Source organism: Trachurus japonicus, chromosome 21, assembly GCF_045865225.1.
Source record: "Trachurus japonicus isolate A0001 chromosome 21, Traja_1.0".
Lineage (NCBI taxonomy): Eukaryota > Metazoa > Chordata > Actinopteri > Carangiformes > Carangidae > Trachurus > Trachurus japonicus.
Genome location: NC_140927.1, coordinates 2682131 through 2701782, shown reverse-complemented (window position 1 = coordinate 2701782; position 19652 = coordinate 2682131). Strand labels below are relative to the sequence as shown.

The following is a 19652-nucleotide window of genomic DNA, read 5'->3' as shown; positions in this document are numbered from 1 at the left end:
AACTAGGGCCGGGACTCGATTAAAAAGAATTAATCGAATTAATTAGAGGCTTTGTAATTAATTAATTGCAATTAATCGCATTTTAATCGCACATAAATATTTGACCTGAGAACAGTGAGAAGCATTTTTTTTTCACATGGATTTTAGTATACCATTGAATGACTGAATACATAAGCTTAAGCAACAAAACTTTGTTTTTTTTCAAGGTGGTACTTAACCAAGACCAACAGACTAGGGATGCAAATTATCGATTATTTCATTAATGATATTTGATACATACAGATTAAATGGTCTTTCCTGCCAATACACTATGAAGATTACTGTAGTATTTAACTAGGCTACTTAAATCACAGAAGCATAAACTGATTTATTGAACTCAGCCTGTAAACATTAATAAAACTCAGTAACCAATCACACAGCTCCATGTTGTCTCTGTGTGATGCTCAGGGACAGGTCAGGACAGTCTGAAGACAGACAGCTCTAAGGTTGAAGTCTTATGCACCATGAGACACTGACAGGTCTGTAGCTACGTCTTGACCACATATCAGCTGTTCAGCTGCAGCAGAGGAAACTCCGCTGTTCTCAGCTTCCCCGCGACGAGCGCTTTTTTTTTTAAAAACACGCCCTCCCTCCCCTCCCAGAGCAGAGCGGAGCAAGCAACAAGCCTGCTGCTGCCTGCAGAAACCGAATGCGGAGTGAAATGTCATATTCACAGTCACAACTTCCACAATAAAACCAAAGATTACCTGTTCAACATAAACTCAGCACCGCTGCTGCAGCAGCCTGACCGGGTCTCTCTGCACCGCGGCGCCGCGGAGCGACAGGCCCCGACTCTTCCTGCTTCTCTCCCCTAGACACAGGACCCTGTCCTGGGTCGGTTACACCCCGCCTTTCCGAAGCCCCGCCTTTCCGACAATAGACTTCCATTCATCGTAATAGCGGGGTTTTCTATTTTTTCTAAAGACCCCGCTATTCCGAAAAGGCCAGTGGGGGAAACCCCCAGTGCGCAGTGAGCATTGATCCTTTTTTCCTTTTTGGGGTCGAAACGGATCATGTGCATAATTAACTGCAAAACAAGCAAATAGCCTACTTCATATGACATATAATGTTCATTATGCTTCCAGCCTGTCTAGCCTCTACCTGGTCTTTTTACTAAACTTAACCAACTCCTTTCTTCATTGCCTAAGCCCAACCAAAGCATCTCCCTCAGTCAGCTGTCAGCACGAGTGGCGGCTGCAGCAGCCTCGCGCCCCTGTGAGCTCAAGCCGGGTTCAGCTGCGCTCGAGCGGAGCAGGGGGGGGAGAAAAAAAAGTGTATTTCTTTTACTGTGTGGAGATCTCCAACAACGGAGTCGGGGAGAAAGCAAGTGGGACAGATCTGCCCAGTCCCTGAGCAGCGCACGTTTCACAGACAAGACACAAAGCAGAATGTAAACAACGTCACGCGGTTCAGCACCTTGGACAGCTGTGGGGGGGGTGTCGGAGTAGCGGTGTTTCGAAGTGGGGGTATTTCGGAACAGCGGGGTGTCGAAGTGGAGGGGTGTCGGAATGGAGAGCTGTCCCCTCCTGGGTCACCCAGTGCCAAGAGTCTCCCTGTAGCATGAGGCTGTGCTCAGCGCTAGCCTACTAATAGCGGCGGCGCCAGTCCCGATGCCACTGCTGTGCACCAGCTGCCGGTAACGAGGCGGTGCCAGTCGCCGTCGTCGCCGTCCCCGGCAACGGGACCGCGGCGACCGCTGGTACGAGCAGCGCCGCCATTAGCAGCTATTAGCACAGCCTCATGCTACAGGGAGACTCCTCGCGCTGGGTGACCGGCCACAGGGTGCTGTGTCTGGGGCAGAGGAGCAGAAAGACCGGGGCCTGGAGCTCCGCGGTGCCGCGGTGCAGAGAGACCGGTCAGGCTGCGGCTGCGGCTGGAAGCGGCTGTGTGACAGCCAGGGAGAGGAGGAAGACCAGTAGCTCAGCAGGGCCGCGTGTATATCGGACCACAGGGCCATTATCGCTGTATAAACGATGTAAATAATAATTACCAATGCTCCAAATCGTAGACCATAGCTTTAACTCGTTACTCACTGGTTTCTTAGCGATGGTACAGCCTGAGGCCAGTATACAACAGGTAACAGTGTTGTTGTCTCTTTTCACCTCCTCTCTCCCTTGCAGTGATCAGTGCATGGATGTATTATATTAACAGTGTCGGCGGCTTGTTAGATGATTGTGCTCCAGTGTAATCAGTACGCCTGAAACTCATCCAGTGAGAAACGTTCCGCGGTGCAAAATAAGTGCGATTAAAATGCGTTAATTTTTTTAATGCGTTAATTTTTGTGTAATTAATTAATCGTAATTAACGCGTTAAAGTCCCGGCCCTGTATATAACACTTTAATCCACGTCATTTTTGTTGAGCAAATATAAGTGTAAGGAACTCAATTAAACTTGATTAATTGAAAACAAATAAAGCCAGTAGACACTAATGTAATCAGGTAGCAGCAGTAAACTGTGTTTACAGGCTCTATGGGGTCATAATGTGTGGTCACAACTAAGAGGTGCATAATGAATTTTATAGGTGATTCTCATTCCCTGCAGCTGCCAATAAAAGACTGAAACATTTTACATTGAAGCCTCGCTCATGTCCCTCATCTCCTCTGAGGTCTCCTCCAGAACCTGGGCTTCTTAACCCTGAGATGAGGGGGACATAATTTTCCCGCTTCAGAAACAGGGATCACTATGCCTCTGACTCGGTTGCCGCGGTAACTAACTCTGTGAAACCAACCTGCTCGCTGATGGATATTCTTTCTCATCTCCTCATCATTTCATGCTGTCCCTATCAAAGATTGGAGCAGATTAATTTAAAGACGTTCTGATGGGAGAAGGTTAGAGTCCTGACTAGACATCAGCTTGTTACCCGCCACCTGTCCTCACTAACATGACCTCTATTACAATCCAACAATCAGATGTCTGACATTTAGATATTACAGATGGATTCACTTCAAATTAAAACCTCTATTTCAACAACCCTAAGAATATGGTATGAAGTGAGTACTACTTTAGGGCATGTCCATAATTTTCTTTCTACTTCAACAGCAGAAAAATCAGTAGCTGTGACACACTAAACATTATATAACACAAAACATGTCACAAAGAGGTTCCAACTTTCTATGGCAGTATTGTAATCTAGCAGCACATTGTGAACACACTCCATTGTGTTGGCACATATTACTGTCTTAATAACATCATTGCACCACTGATTCAACACCATGTTTTTGCTGGAAAGTTGTGTAATGCAATGTGCCAGCAGTTCTCATTAAAAAACACACAAACAGGTACAGAGATGAGCTCGAGACAAGACAATCAGTTCCCTGCACTGAAACATTTACTATTTTGCGAATGAATAAAAGAGAAAAAAAAGGTTTTAAACACAGTCTGTGATCAATAAAGAATGATCATGTTCTGACTGCAGTGAGTGAAGTTGACAGAACTGCTGCTGCTGCTGAAAAGAATCAAAGTCAGAGTCTGAATACAGGCTGCCAATATTTTAAAACATTATTTCATTGACTGTTGACTTTTGCTACATGTTGGAACACAGTCATTGAAGTTTCTCAGTGTAGACGTCTGAACATTCACACACATGACGCTGTTCCTAGGTCAGAATCTGAGCTGACCATCATACATCTTTAACTTTTTTTTTTAGATTTTAATCTTCTGCAGCAGGAGAGTGTTGTCACAACTGAATAGATTTATTCCACCTGACAGTAAAGTCCAGCTCCACATCCGTTAAAGGGATAGTTCAACATTTTGGCAAATTGGCCCATTGCCATAATCGCTATAGTCATAGCAGTAGGTTCGTTACCTTTATTTGTCGGTGTAAGCTATTTTTAGAACGGAGGAGCGGAGCGGCGAGCTGCTCAGAGCTACGTTACGGAGGCTAATGGAATTTCTTGGTTTCCCTCATCAAACTCATCAAATACAAAATCCCAAAACTCCAAAACGCTTTCGTGGACAAGTTGTGACCTGCACATTCACCACGCTATGAGATAATAATGGAACATTACGAAACGGAGCCGTTTTCGAGGTAAATACAGGGTAAATACAGAGTCTGCTTGCTGAAAAACTGTCCCTGAACGCAACGCGCATCAGCGGTTTTGCATGAATTTACCTCTAAAACATAGCGTGGTGATTGTGCAGCTCACAACTTGTCCACGACAGCCTTTTGGAGTTGTTAGGTTGTGTATTTGATGAGTTTGATGAGGAAAACCAAGAAATTCCCTTAGCCTCCGTAGCATAGCCCTGAGCAGCTCGCCGCTCCGCTCCTCCGTTCTAAAAATAGCTTACACCGACAATTAAAGGTAACGAACCTACTGCTATGACTATAGCGATTATGGCAATGGGCCAATTTGCCAAAATGTTGAACTATCCCTTTAAGAAAGTAAATCTGATAAATGAGGTCCAGTGGACAATGATGAATAAAATGTAGTAGTTTTCAATGGCTGATTCTTTTCATCTAGCTCAGACTCTCTGCTGCTGTTGTTTAGATAAATGTGCATTAATGTCTCACATCAATCTCTTTAGCTCTACTGAATTAAAATAGAAGCTCCACTGATAATTACTTGTTCTATTCCTCACGCACCTCATTTACTCAGAGTGAACTTGCTCAGAGTTGACTGAACTAACTCAGATCAGCTGTTCTCTGCTCCCTTTGGCTGATGATTTTACACTTTATGTGCTGTATTGATACTACTGTTTTAATTATTATTATGCTGTTTATTATTTTATCTATTAATTTACTGATTAGAGAGTGAGATAAACCACCTGCAGGTAAGAAAGTAAATAGAGTTAGTAATAACAAAATATTTTAATTAGATACTTACCTGACAGGTGGAGAGAGGGAAAAGGTTATTTATTTATCTTTTGTATTTATTAATGTTGGGTTATACATGTGGTGTTGTTGTTATATGTGTTAATTGTTATTTAATATAAGAAAGGCAACTAAGAGAACTAAGGGAGAAAAAAAGCAATTGATTAATGAAAGAATAAATTGTATTACTTACCCCTTTTTCTACAAAAGTGTCATCTTGTGTTCCGTGGTCTCTTTTCCTGCAACTCCATTTCTCCAGAATGAATGACACCAGTCCAAATTTGTGTTTCTTCTATTATTTTATTGCCTTTTGCATAGAGGCTATCTTAGCTAATTTACTTACTCTACTTTAATAACTGGTCCTGCTCTTTTAACCGGTTGTTACACACAGAGCCTGTATTCAGAAACTGAGAACCGGCCATCAGGGTTTTAGTAACTTTGTGATGTCACAACAAAGTCAGTGCTATCAACAGTTCCCCATGTATTTCCCTGAAATCAGCTCTATACAACAGTCCAAAGGCAGCAAGCCAAGTGCATAGATCTTAGTTTCCATTGTTGCAATAATAGACATGTTTGTCATGAATAATAGAAACGGCAAAAAATGCTTTTGTCATGTTCCTGTTTTTGGTGATGACAGCCTCCATGCATGGACTCTGTCTCTTTCATACTCTCTCTTTTCAGTACACCATCGCACTTTTCACTTTGCTTCTGCCATTATCACCACTACAAAACATAACTACAGGTCATAACAACTACATAAATAACCTGCAGGCTTATTTCTTTTTACAAGGCAGTCTCTGTTACTAGAGCTCTAAAGGAGAAGGTGTAAAACTACATTTGAGTTATTTTTTGACTCATAAAAACCACCAATACATCATGGGCCAACACTTCAAATGATACACAGGAAATGTGTAAAATATGGGACCTTTAAGGAAAAGTGCTGGGATGGAGAAAACAACCCTAACCCTTGTAAAAATGAAGGATTTCAGGAGGCCTAATATGAAATGCTTTTGAAGAAAATAATGAGGAAAACATCATTACAGCAAAAAAAAAAAAAAAATAGAGCACAGACTGTAGTAATGGTAGCAGCACACTCCAGTATCCAGGCTTCCTTAAAGCACATTCTGTTTTGAAAAGAAATTGCTGTATTTGAAGAATAAGAACACTGATACCAGGCAGCAACTGAACTGCTGCGCTTGGAAAAGTACAGGCTGGGAAAAAATATATATATATATATATATATATATATTTATATATATTTTTTTTTTTTTCCAGGAGAAACATTACTCTAATATCGTTTTCCTTTCATCACGTCGCTCAATAACAGCACGATGAGCGGACGGCGGACGCCTCCTTTCTCTAGCTTCAATTCCACCTTTCAACAGAATGACAGCACTGAAATTCGCCACCAAAATGCACTGGTATTCCACAAACATAACAATAATGAGGTTGTTAACTGTGCCGTGTGTTTACTGGCGGGCGTATACTGTATATCCCGTCTCTCCTCGCCATCTGCTGCCGTGAGTGACATTATGCGAGGGTGGACCTTTTGCAGAGTGGCATGGAGATAAGATAGAATACTGTACGTGACAGGGAGGGAAACAATGCGCCGCCGCCTCGCCATGTGGCACATCTCATTACTCTGGCCACCCTGTCGACAGAGGGATCATAATTAATCTTCATTGAGCCACTGGGCTGTCTGGCTGACAGGCTAAATGATGGGGGCGGCGGAGGGGGCGGAGAACAATGTCCTCCAATGTGGCGTTAAAGTGGGATTCAGTGGAGTTTAATAGCAGGTTTAGGACACATGGAGAGTTATAACTTAGGACAACTATTGACTTCTGAAGGAGGTAGAGAACAGGGCGTAAACAAGGGGATCGCTGGTTCAAGTCCCAAGTATGAAAGTATTAAGCATGCCACTGCGATATACAATAGGTCAACATCATGATACAGCAATTTAATTCATCTAATGCAAGTTTAAATCTGCCTCCTGTGACTCTGAGGTACCAAAAAGTTTCTGTCTCCCTGGAAATACAATTTAAAAAAGAAAAGATGTAGGCATGGCAACCCACTCCTTTTTGATTTAAATATCAAATAATTTATGCCAGCCTCAGTCTCCCCAGACAAAAAGATTCAGGGATTTGTTTGCATCCTGGCAGTAGCCAGAGGGTGATCAATTCACTAAATCGATTGTAACTCCTTTTGAGCTCATCAGTTTATTGCATTGCAAAACAGCCTGGAGGAAAACAATTTATTCCGCAACTAATGGCATGCATGCATGCATGCGTATAATGTGATTTCAGCTCAACTTATATTCACTGATGCTTTCAAACCTCACAGCAGACCTTGAAGAGGAGCTGCTAAACGGAAAGGTTTGAACCAAAGTCTCTTTAAGGATGCATCAAAGTGGCTCTGCAAATCTTTGGTGCCAAACAGCAGAAATACAAAGTCTTTATCTCAGACATAAATACTGCATCCTTCCACACATTATTCCATTTCATTAATCTCGGTCATTGTAGGGAAACCTAATGCTCACTCCCACAGTTAGCCATAAATGGATGTCACAGAAAGCTGGTTTCATGTAATCACCACAGGCTCAGAAAACCTGACTTGTTAGCACCTATTATGGTATGTACAGTGTTGAGCGCCTTAGCAGCTCTTATCCTGGATGCAATAAAATAGATCAAATATGTTATTATCACAGTGTCTCAAGCCTATAAATTAATTACTGACCTTTAACAACTGTGTGAAATGTTAAACAAAATTATTCAAAAGATACTACTATAGGTGGATCTTAAGTATATTTATTTGCTTTTTGGCACTTTATGTGTCTTAATGGACAATGGGACTCACCTTTGGCAGAAATTATATATGATATATAAGTAGGCCTATGTTGTCATTGTATCTATCACCTGTTGTGCTTATCCATACAGGAAGTGCAACCATGCTGCACTGCTGTGCCTCTACAAACCAGCACTGACTGGCCACTGTACTGTCGGTTCTTCAACCTGCCAGAAAAGGGTATTGATGGTTGCATGTTTCAACCCCACCACTGGATGTCACCATGTTGCCCCACGTTGGTGCTGGGAAGTTGCTGAGAACAAATCTTCTTTACAATAAAAACTCACAACTAAATGAACAACAAGTGTATTGGTGTGGTTTGGTCACACTTAATTGACAAATGCAAAGAAATGTACAAGTGTCTTCAAATAATGAGTTGGTCCACAGAGGTCAGTGACACCTCCTGGCCAAATAAATTCTGTCACTCGGAACCAGTTCATAGAGTTTGGCCAAACTTTAATACGGCAAGTCTCTCCAACAAACTCTGAAAACCTATTCAAACTTTTATACATCGTTATGTGATCATTTAGGACAGGACATATTTTCAGAGCATTTAAGATCTGTACTTCCTGAAAGATAGGGCTCCATTGAGCGGACGTAGGTGGTGTATGGACTGCAAGAGACAGGACATCTATAAAAAATAAAAATAAAAATAAACCCTAAACAAAAGCTGAATGATGACTGCAAAGGCACAACATCAGCTGATCAACGTTGTCAAAGAGACAAAAACCATCAACCAGGGGGGCTGCAGAGAAATTAATGAGGACCACATCAGATGCCAAAGACCAACGTTGACTAGAGACAGAGGTTAGCAGCTCTCCCTCATTCATCAATTATTCCTTCCACATAAATGAAGTTCCCCACTCAGGGAACACATCAGCCAGCTGAGCTCCATTTACTGAGGGAGGATATGAGATACAGCTTTAAGTCCTGAAAAGCTCGCAAGTGGTCCTTTAATGTTGTTATTTCTACAAACTGAAACCATATGAAAAGATTAGATAAGACGGTTGTAGTGTGAACGGCAGAATTTATGAATAAAAATCCTGGTAAATAGGTCCGATGTTGAATTATTTTATTGATATTGTCATCAATCTCATATCAGAAGCTCCTTTGATTCAATGGATATCCTGTTTGTACTTCAAAAGAACACAGCGGCTGAGCGTACTTTGAGAAAACTACTAACTGCAGGGTAAATACAACCACTAACAGAAATCAAGAATAAAGATATAATCAAATCATATCATGGATATTCATCTAGATGATTGCTATAGACAAAGAAACTCACTTTTATCTACCCCATCCTATTAAATTTTCAAATCCATCCTCCACGAAATAATAAATGAAACAACTTTGAGACCTAAGGCCACTGATAATGATGGAAAAGCCACAGTACAAATGTGGATTTCATAATACACCCTTCTACATGTGGATTATATTAACAAATATATTATGGATGGCATATAATGTGTGTTACCATGTGTGGAGGACGCTGACACGATGGTCACATGTCTATAACATTTTCTCAACCTACTTTGGCAGCTTGTACAGCACTTTGATTAGTACATGTTATATTCACTGTGCAGGGGAATCCTAAATTCTTTTAAATCACATTTAATCAAATAATTTATGGAATTAAACAGTTAATCTCATACAACACCCACTTGCTTCATTTCCCAGTATGTAATAAGGTTAATGCTCTTGACTAAGCGGCATTAATGTTGTTAATTACAATTAATGCACACCATTGAGACTGATGTGGCATCCTGGCATTTCATCTATATGAAACAATATTAAGAAGCAGCTGTTAAAAAGATGAAACAAGGAGGATTGCAAATCTGCTATATCAAAATCTTCTTTTTTCTAAATGTTAAATTAGGGAAACAGTTTATCTTCTTTTCTTTTCTGTATCTACGTGCACTTTCATAATTAAATCAAAGACACATTCTAAAAGGATATAGTTTTTGCCTTGAATAAATGAATGGATTTCTTTTTCATTATGACACAAACTGTCTGAAGTCACTGTGATAATACACAGTTGGAATACTTTTTTTATTTTACCTCATCTCATGAAATGATTGTGACTGTGCTTGTGATTTATTCTTGATAGATAAAGTTTATATCTTCTCAAACCCATATTGATCAATTTCCTCCAAACATGTCATTGTGAAAATTAAACCACAATTAGCCTTTATAATTGGAATAAAAAGAGGAATTTGTCTGAAGACAAATTATTCCAACTTTGTGGGCAACAGTGTACATAAATATTTTTGTAGCATTGATGTGCCTTATTCATTCATTGATGATTCATTTTCATTTTATTTTCATTATGTATTACTTAAAGGAGGCAATTAAAATATTTTATGAATTAGGTCACACTGCTGTGATAAAAAAAAAAATGTCTGGATGCATTTTAGATTCATTCCTGTATTTTCATGAATTTGGCCCCTTAATTTATTATAATCTGTGATAAACCCGGCTCAGGTGACAGTAATGCTCTATTTGCTCCTCAAGGAACTCAGAGAAATCTTATCTCTAAAAGTAATCCCTCTCTTTCTTTTTTAAGTTGGATTTGATGCATGACAATTTGTTTCACTTCATCCTTCACTTCATCCAGTTAAAAATACCTAAACCTCTGGGGTTTTTATTTTGAAGCCTTTGACAAGACACAACTTTTTTTTCATCTGGGAGAACAAAGAACGAGGCCAACAGGCTTTAATATGCTTAAGAGCCGGCTACACAGGGAAGAAAAAACAATCCACTTACTCTGTAGAAGTAAAAAGCAGGAGTCAAAGCAGTCCAGCATACTTCATTAAATACAAAGAGAAAATGTTCAAGTGTTCACTGCGCTCATTCCCAGAGCTGCTTTAAGCAGAATTCAGGCACCAACATGCTTTATTATGTTTCTACTTTTGATGCAACTTGAAAATTCAAACAAACACAAATCAAATCTTAGGAGAAGTCAACTATTGTGTTAGTCACACATCTAGATGAATGAGTACTACTAGACAAGACCAGCTTATCAGGTTCCTCTTACACAATCACAACAACATCCTGCATTCATAAGTTGTCAATGGAAATAAAGTAAAGCTTCTTAGAAAAAGGACATTAAAGTCAAACAGTCCATCCATGTTCACCTGCTCCGGTTAATTGGTCATGGTCCATACATCCTTCTCTCTCTTCAGCTATGATTTCCAGTACTTTCCCAAAATTCTCCCTGGTCTAATGAGCTATACCAGAGGTCGGCAACCTGCGGCTCTTTTGTCACTCTGCTGTGGCTCCCATGTGGCTCTCCTGGCGAGCTCATTTTGGGGGGGGGGAGGAAAGATAGGCTAAATAATGGCCATTCAAGTGCTCATTGTAATAGTTATTTCTTTGGAGACTGAGGTGCTTATGTGATATTAAAATAAAACTTGTTTCAATATTTTGTCGATCAAAATATGCATCACGTAGCCTAGGTTTTGGGTTGTGGCTCCGAGTGGGTTTCGATATGGTGGGAAAGGGCCCAAACGGTTCTTTTAATGCTAAAGGTTGCCGACCCCTGAGCTATACCATCTCCTCTGCATGTTCTGGGTCTACCTCAGAATCTCCTGTCAGTTACGAGCGCATTGACCCCCATCAGGGAATACATCCTGTTCAGATGACCAAACCACCTTAACCTTTCACCTACTGAGGCAAAAAATGGCCATTTGGACATATTTTGTCATTATGGCTATAAAATGGTCAGAAAATCCCCTATGTTCGTGTGCTTTGACACCTTTTTCCATGAGGACTTCAATTTGAATTTTTTTAAATCTGGTAAATGATTATTGTAAATCCAGTTTAAATCGAGAAAAACACAAAAACAGGCTTGAATTTTCAGGGGTTTAGGGAGGAAGAACACTGGTTTTTTGCCCATGAGGTCATGATTTGACATTTGAAATGGAACCTTTGGGGTTACAAAACAAAAAAAACTATGGGAAATAACAAGGAGTTGCAGCTTTGGCTTTAGTGATTGCTTTGTCATGGCTGGTGGACAAATGCACTGCCATCATGTGCCTTCACATGGGTGGGGACTGGTCAACGGGGATCCAGTTGGAGAGAAGTAATATTAAAATTGTAATTAAAAAAAGAACCATTTCTTTCCTTTCATTCAGTCTAGGGTTGTTCGGTATACCGGTACTAGAGTGGTACCGGGGTACTGACGCATTTAAAACGGTACCATACTGCGCTTAGATGGGACCGGTACTTTCATTTTGCGCCGCCGGCAGCGGTGACGTCGCCACGTGAAGTCGCCGCATTGTAATTTGAGCCGAGGCGAGCGAGTGGTCAAAATAACCAAAAAAGATGCAGTGTTTTCAGACCTCAAATAATGCAAAGAAAACAAGTTGATATTCATTTTTAAACAGACCACTAATGTTTTAATTCAGGAAGAGTTCAGATTAATATAGATGGAATTTTAATCCTGCAGCAGCAGTGACTGTTTACCGATTTACTGATTATTTACTGATGCATATGTTATAGTTCTAAGATTTTCTATTAAAATAAAGCCAATAATGACATTTTTTGTGTTCTCTTTTTATTTGGAAAAGTACCGAAAAGTATCGAAAAACATGTTGGTACGGATACCGGTACCAAAATGTTGGTATCGTGACAACACTAATTCAGTCTAATTCAGTATTTGACAACACAGAAAAATAAAAACACAATTTAACTGTCAGTATCATAGAGGTATAATTGAAGTACTGTTAAACCACTGCAAAATGGGGAAATCAAAACAAGTTGAATCACATGTGGCTCACTATTCCACTAGCACACTGTCAATGAGTCGCTGTAAAGCTCTGTGTTAGGCTGCCAGCAATGACGATAATCCTGTTCAAGGTCTTTATCTTACAGAACACACACAGTTCTCGCCTCCTTTGCTCAGCATTCATGTGCACAAATGCAGGTAAGTAAATTAAATATTCTTTGCAGTAAGTAATACTTCCAATGATACAGTGATCCCCTGTTACCCAAATAAAAGGCTTTGTTTGCGAGCACCTGCATATTTGTCATCAGTTTCACATGGGGAGCCGCACATTCAGGCAAGTCAAATCAATGCCAAATTAATTTATCCCGTGAATGAAAGTTGCATCTCCGTGAATCTGTAATGCAGTCAGACATCATCACGCTCACAACACAAACATTTTTCCACAAAAATGACTCAACCTATAATTCTATCAGCCCAAATAAATCTTTCTGCCTCTTTGCCTCTCAGAGATGTCATAAATTAGCTGCATGGTTATCATCACAAGCATGACCTGACTGGTGACAAACACTCCCCCATAAACCACTGCTTCCTAGATTTTAATCAGAGGTTCCTCCTGCAGGTTCATCACCATATCAATGACAAAACTGGCTGTTCCAAAAATCACCGGTGACCATTTTCTCACATTTGGTTATGTTTAACTACCGTAAAGCTGCAGAAAGACACTTAATAATCTCTGACTCTTTTGTTATTATGTATGTCTGCTAGTGTTTACGTTGTATGTCCCGCCCTCTGACGAGTGTTTCTTTTTCAGAGCAGTCAGGGCACTACAGTAAGATATCACATTGGCTGGGCTTGACCAGTTAGCATGTTAATTTCAATAGAAGAAGAGTAGATAGAAATGAAAGGGGTGCTTTCACCACAAGGAAATGTACTTGGTGAGTAAAGTGAGTAACAGACATGATAACTCTTTTAATAAGCCTTAATTGGCTGCTGGAAGGACTGATGTCTGGTCATGAAAGGGGAACAGGGTCATTCCTGTGTTCCCACAGCCCTGTTCCCACATTTCTAACTTTTTTTTTCACTGAAAATTAGGCCCTGTGTTCCCACAGCCCTATGTTCCCACAGGGGGGCAACCGCCATTCCGACATCCCACCAGTCCGACATAGGCCTCTAATTGTCCAAATGGCAATACTTAATTTTCTATCAAACGTCCCATTATTCTGACAATTCCTGCCTCCTATGGTCAGAATGACAATATTTTTTCTTCTTTTTTTTTTAAACATCCTGCCTTTCCAACAATTCCTTTAATAGCATACTTTTTCCCAAAAAAAGATTTTGCACTGGTTGGGCTTAAGCAATGAAGAAAGGAGTTGGTTAAGTTTAGTAAAAAGACCAGGTAGAGGCTAGACAGGCCAGATAGATAAGAGAGAGTCCAGAGAAGTAGGAGCAAGTCACCTGTTGATTAACGCACATTTCCTTATATAAAGCCTTTTCGGAATGGTGGGATGATGGCATGTCGGAATAGCGGTATGTCGAAATGACAGCATATAACTGTTGCCACAGCCCTATGATCCCACATTTCTAACTTTTTTTTCCCCACTGAAAATTAGGCCCTATGTTCCCATAACATCACACCCATAGACATCTTTCCACATGTAGCAGAGCATCCGCCATGTGATGAATCTCAAATGTGGGAACAAAGGGCTGTGGGAACATAAGGCTGTGGGAACATAGGGCTGTGGGAACATAGGGCTGTGGGAACATAGGCATGGACCCAAGGGGAACTATGCAGTCCAGTCACTTTTCCGCTGTTTTGCTAACCCTCCTCCCGGCCATGTGCATTTGTGTTTCACAAAACTGTCAAGAAAGAAATCCATGGAGCGGTGGATAATGTTATACATCATGTATGATGTTACGACGTGTATATTTGTGTAGTCCTATCTGTCATAAACATAAAATTACAGGTCACAGGGCACGTCTGTGCTGCGGTGCCACCGAGGCGAGAGATGGGAGGTTCTGTTCTTACAAGCTGACAAGAGACACTTACAAGTCATTTATTTAACCATCACAATTACTATGAAGCTGTTTAATTAAGGTAAAAAAAGATTAAAAAAAAAAATCCTGCATAGTTCCTCTTTAAAGTGCTAGTTGGATCTTCCACCCACTTTCAGATTTTTCTCCCTTCACATCAGCAGATGCAGAACCACAGCGACAGACATGACATCAGACCTCAGCCACCCAGCCCATGAACTGCTGCTGCACAGCCTCAGAGCCCAGACAACAAGGCCGAGGTGCAGCTTCTTCCCTCAGGCAGTGAAGCTCATGAACTATGCAACATAAACAGCCCTCTGCACTTTACTGCACTTTACATCACAACTGCACGTTACCCCAACATGTCACTGCCTAACTATGGTTTTTATCTATTTCATTTATTACACAATTCAAAGTTTTTACCTATTGGCTTTTAGGTTATTTATTATCTATTTATTATTACACTGGCCCTGGGAAACACTTGTCGTTCTTTGTGTTTTAACATGCTGAATGACAAATAAAGAATCTGAATCTGAACACAGAGCTGTAAAGTTCACAATGGAGGGACACAAAACAGCAATTAGCTGCAGAACTTCATACTGCAGTGTAATTGTATATATGTGTAGGAGGCAGAATGACCTTGTCTGTCAGAGTGAACAATGTTCAACTAAGAACAGATGTTTGCCAGCAGTTAGGAGACATAATTTGATCATACAGCATATTTTTTTCAACAAACTGGGTGAACATATACCGTCCTGTTTACCAAACCGAGTTCAAGTGTTAGCAGGCACATAAGCTTTAAAGGCTTCTAGTGCATGACAAAGAAAGTAATGGTGGAAGAAATGCCAAGCAGACAGATGACAGAGAAGCAGACTATAGGGAAGAGAGCATCGTGATGTGGCAGGCATCTCAGAAATAAAGAGGATCTGGACTTCTCCCTCAAGCATGTTCAAATAATTCACACTGCTGTTTCTGTAACAAAGTGTGTGTGTTGTTGTCATTTAATCATTCTTCGCACAATTGCACATTAGAAACACTCAAAATGAGTTGTTCAGCATGTGAATATGTGAAGACACTGAGCTCTGTGTCTCTTTAAGTTTTCCTCTCCTCTTCCTCTGGGTCACCTCTACTGTCCGTTAACACCGGGGCCTTTTCTATGATTAGCTATGTGTGTTTGTCCTTCGTAGTCTTGCCAGCACCACATAATCCTCCCCAATCATTATTCCAACAATTTCCATTAATACAATTGCTCCTGCAGCCACTGGGACCAGCCCTATTTATTTCAAGGCCATTAAAGCCTTGTTCTTCTGCATGAGACTTTTTTCATGTGTGTGCTGTGGCCGTTGGCTGAGTTATTCAATTGCTATTTTTTTCTTCATCATCAATTGTTTTGTATTATTATCTGCCTTGTTGATGAATTTCTGATCGTAGACTATTTCATGCCTCCACCTCCTTCAGCAGCCGCACACATTCTTACAATGGAAGTGCTCAACAACAGAAAAGGTACGAAGCAAAAGCTTTGAATATCTTTGAATAGAAGTGTGCTCTGACCTTGGTGCAAACCAGTACTCTGACAAAATAAAGTAAAACACGACAAAATAAAATAAATTAAGCCATGTTCAGACATAATTAGTATTACTGTTGAGGGCAGAAAACTATTGGCTCTGCTCGTCTGTGACTAAAGGCTCCCACGGAGTCGGGCGGACTGCGCGCGTACTGTGAGCCGAGCGCACTCTCCGCGGACGTTTGAGGTTTCATAGTCGAGCATAAATTCCGCATTGAGTCTGACCCGGGGGGGGGGGGGCGACAAAACAATCGATCACGGACTTCATGATCAATTACCATGGCAACGAACGAAGCTTCGAAGCTTCGATTTTTTTGGGTCAGCCCTAGCGCGGACGTCCGCGGAGTCAAGTACGCCCATCTGCTAACACCATGTCAGTGTCTGAAAACACTCACTCATTTACTACTCCATACTGATTATAAAGGGAATTCTATAGTGACCTCATTGGTAAAATGAAAAAAACTTAAATTTTTTTTAACTCGTTAAATGTTAAAGATGAATCATCAAAATTACCGCGTTAACTTTGACAGCACAATTTACTAGATTACTTACAGGAAACTACACTTTTGTATTTTCTAGTAAGGTAGTGCAGTTTGGATTCAGTTAGGGCTGCACGATTATGGCCAAAATGATAATCACGATTATTTTTGTCGATATTGAAATCACGATTATTAATCACGATTATACATTATGTTAGATAAAACATGTTTTTATTGCACTTTCTATTTGAAACAAACAATAGGCTATGGGAACAAGGCTTTCAGTTCAAAATAAAACGTAAAATAAAAATAAATAATAGCCTAAAATAAAATTTACCCAAGACAAAGGGCTAGCGAAAAATAAATGCCATTGCAGAGTGCAGAGGTGTCATTCTGTACAGTAGCGTACAGATACTTGTGTAAAAAACAAAAAATAAAAAATAAATCTGGTAGAAGTAGCTGCTGATTCAACTCCTTTACTCAAATAAAAGTAAGAAAGTACAGGCTCTGAAATGTAATTTCAAAGTAGGCTATAGGTAAAAATTAATTTTTGCCATCAATGATACACAGAGATGTGGGCAAGAGTCTGTCTAGCATGGACCAGAGCGATAGATATAACAGAGTGGCGACAGCCTTTGATGTCGCTGCCAGCGCGGTCACGTGGTTCATGTAGCTCCCAATAGTTCCAAACGAGGCTGCCGCTGTCATGTTCTGCTATGGGACAGACAGCACTGAGCTTGCTTTTAGACGGTAAATATTAAAAAATAAACCGTACAAAGGTATATTTACAACTGTTACTGAATTACTGTATGTACATCAATGTCAGTTTTCAAACAAAAGGCAAAATCTTCTTGCTTCAAGGTTTTATTTGTCACTCTAAAGTGAAGATTAGCCTGCCCTACAGTAAAAATGGCATAAGAAGAGGAGTAAAGCAATATATTAAGCGGGAATATATATATTTAAGCATAAAAGATGTTCAATCAAACCCACACAGTTTGAAACAACGTTCAAAACACACACAGCCAGTATCACAACTAAATATAAAGCCCGCTAGCTTAATGCTAACGTATAATGCAAAACCTCATAGACGGGCTAACAGAAATTAGCATCGATATCGCCATTTTGCGGCAACCGAGCCACAGCAGTAAAGCTGCCAAAACCTGGCTTTAGCGCTGTCAACACGTCACAGTTTTAATATTTTGTTCATGCAAGAAAGTCACCGTTTAATCCGGAGTCTGTGGTCAGTTCATAACGTTTGTTAGGAACTTGCACCGATGTTTGTTCTGGGAGAAGTGCAGAGTCTGTGTGAGCCCCGACCGGGGACCAGGGGAGGCGGCTGTCACAGCAGCAGCAGCCGCTCTACTGAGCTGATCTGCCGGGGCCGACCGTCCGTCCTCCCGTCGGAGAAAACGAGCCAAGTAACGTATCCGCATGCTTTTAGAGGTTTACCGCTGGCTTGTTAAATTATTTTATAGAGATTAATGTTGGTCTCATTGATGAAATTTAACAACTGTGGCAGTGGCATTAGTTTGTTTGAATGAAAAGTGAGCAGGGCTGCTTCTGGGCTACGGACTGAAATCACCACAGTTACGTAAATAAATAAATGTTTTTCAATGAACCGATCAGTCTAATAATTTTTATTTTGTTAAGTCAACATGGTTACTGTACTTGGGAAAGATTATTACCACTTTATAACTTAAAATTGGTCGGTATTTCGTCAACGTAGCTCAGTAGTTTCTTGCTGTGCAGCCATAGAAACAGACGTGGTCCAGCGCCGCGGGAGGAATGTTTGGAACTATTGAGGGCTCCATAACCCGGAAGTCGGCCCGCCATTTTTTACAACGGAGTCCTATGGGAGTGTCGCCACTCTGTTATATCTATCGCTCTGGCATGGACCAAAGCTCAGCACGGGTGGTTCAGCAGCAATTTGGAACGAATTAAAAACATTTAACGAACAGACCAAGTGTTTTCATACAGGCAGCGTCCAGCAGGTCGGCCTGGCTCAACTGTGCTGCCACCAAAACGGCCATAGATCGCCGTTACCGGCCGTTATGATCACGGTCGGAACGTTTTAATTACACGACGTAACATGTAATTAACACCAAAACGGCCGCATGGGGTGACGGGGTCTCGGTCCAGCTTCGAGACCACCCCGCAGCCCTACCTCGATCCGATCCAGAGCGAGACGGCGACAGTAGACAGCCTGAGGTGCTGACTGACCAGACACAGACACACGTCATGTCTACTGTCACCGTCTGCTGCCGACATCGTCTCACTCTCACTTCAGAGTGAGATCCATACAGCCTATGAGTGAGACGTAACACCGGGCGCAGAAGGTGACACAGTACGGCAGCATTTGAAGGCGCAGACCGGCCGGGACACACACTCTGGACTGTAAACAACATGTAAAGGGAGGATGCGCTCGCTTGTTAGTTAGGCAGCTTCATGGAGCCCTGACCTCTCGTTCGCCCCCTGGTGGTTGGCGGACTATTGGTTGAGAAAGCGCTTGATTTGATATGCAGCACAGCCCGTTTTTTTTACATGTTAATAATCGTGACGATCATCTTAATTTAATCGTGGCAGCCAAAATCGTGATCGTGATTAAAATTCGATTAATTGTGCAGCCCTAGATTCAGTGGGACAAGTGATGCAGGCTGTTTACCAGTCTTGGTGGAGAGAGGCCACTCCGTTGCGGTACGTTCAAATGCACAAATCAAACATCAGGATTAAACCTGACCTGATCTAGCCTTTGCTTAGCATAATGCTAACGTTACTCTGAGTCTGAGTCTGAGTCAGTCTGAATGATGTTAGTTAGCCTGAGATATTCAGAAAGTCACAAAAACGTCTTGCCGACCAATGTTAGCTAACGTAACTGTTAAAGTCATACACAGACACCACTTATGAATTTCACCAAACTTCGATTAAAATGTCATCTTTGTTTTAAATTGCCCTCGTCTACGTGTGGCAACATATTCAGCGCAGCAACGTAGTTTCCCGCGTGTGCTCAGTTTGCGAACTATACTGTGGCTTTCGGGGGGGGGCTCACTTATTTGGGGGGGGGGGGGGGCCGTCTTGCAAGTCCGTATTATTATTTTATTATTATTTTAACACGCGTCAACATACCAGTCTGCGTTTCCATTTCAGATTTTAGCAAAATAAAAG

The 19652-nt window shown here is 41.1% G+C and overlaps 1 protein-coding gene across 1 annotated transcript in view; it reads right to left on the bottom strand.

Moving 5' to 3' along the window:
- LOC146964652 (inactive dipeptidyl peptidase 10-like) overlaps positions 1 to 19652 on the bottom strand; it is a 204040-nt gene that overhangs the window by 101526 nt on the left and 82862 nt on the right. The window lies entirely within an intron of this gene.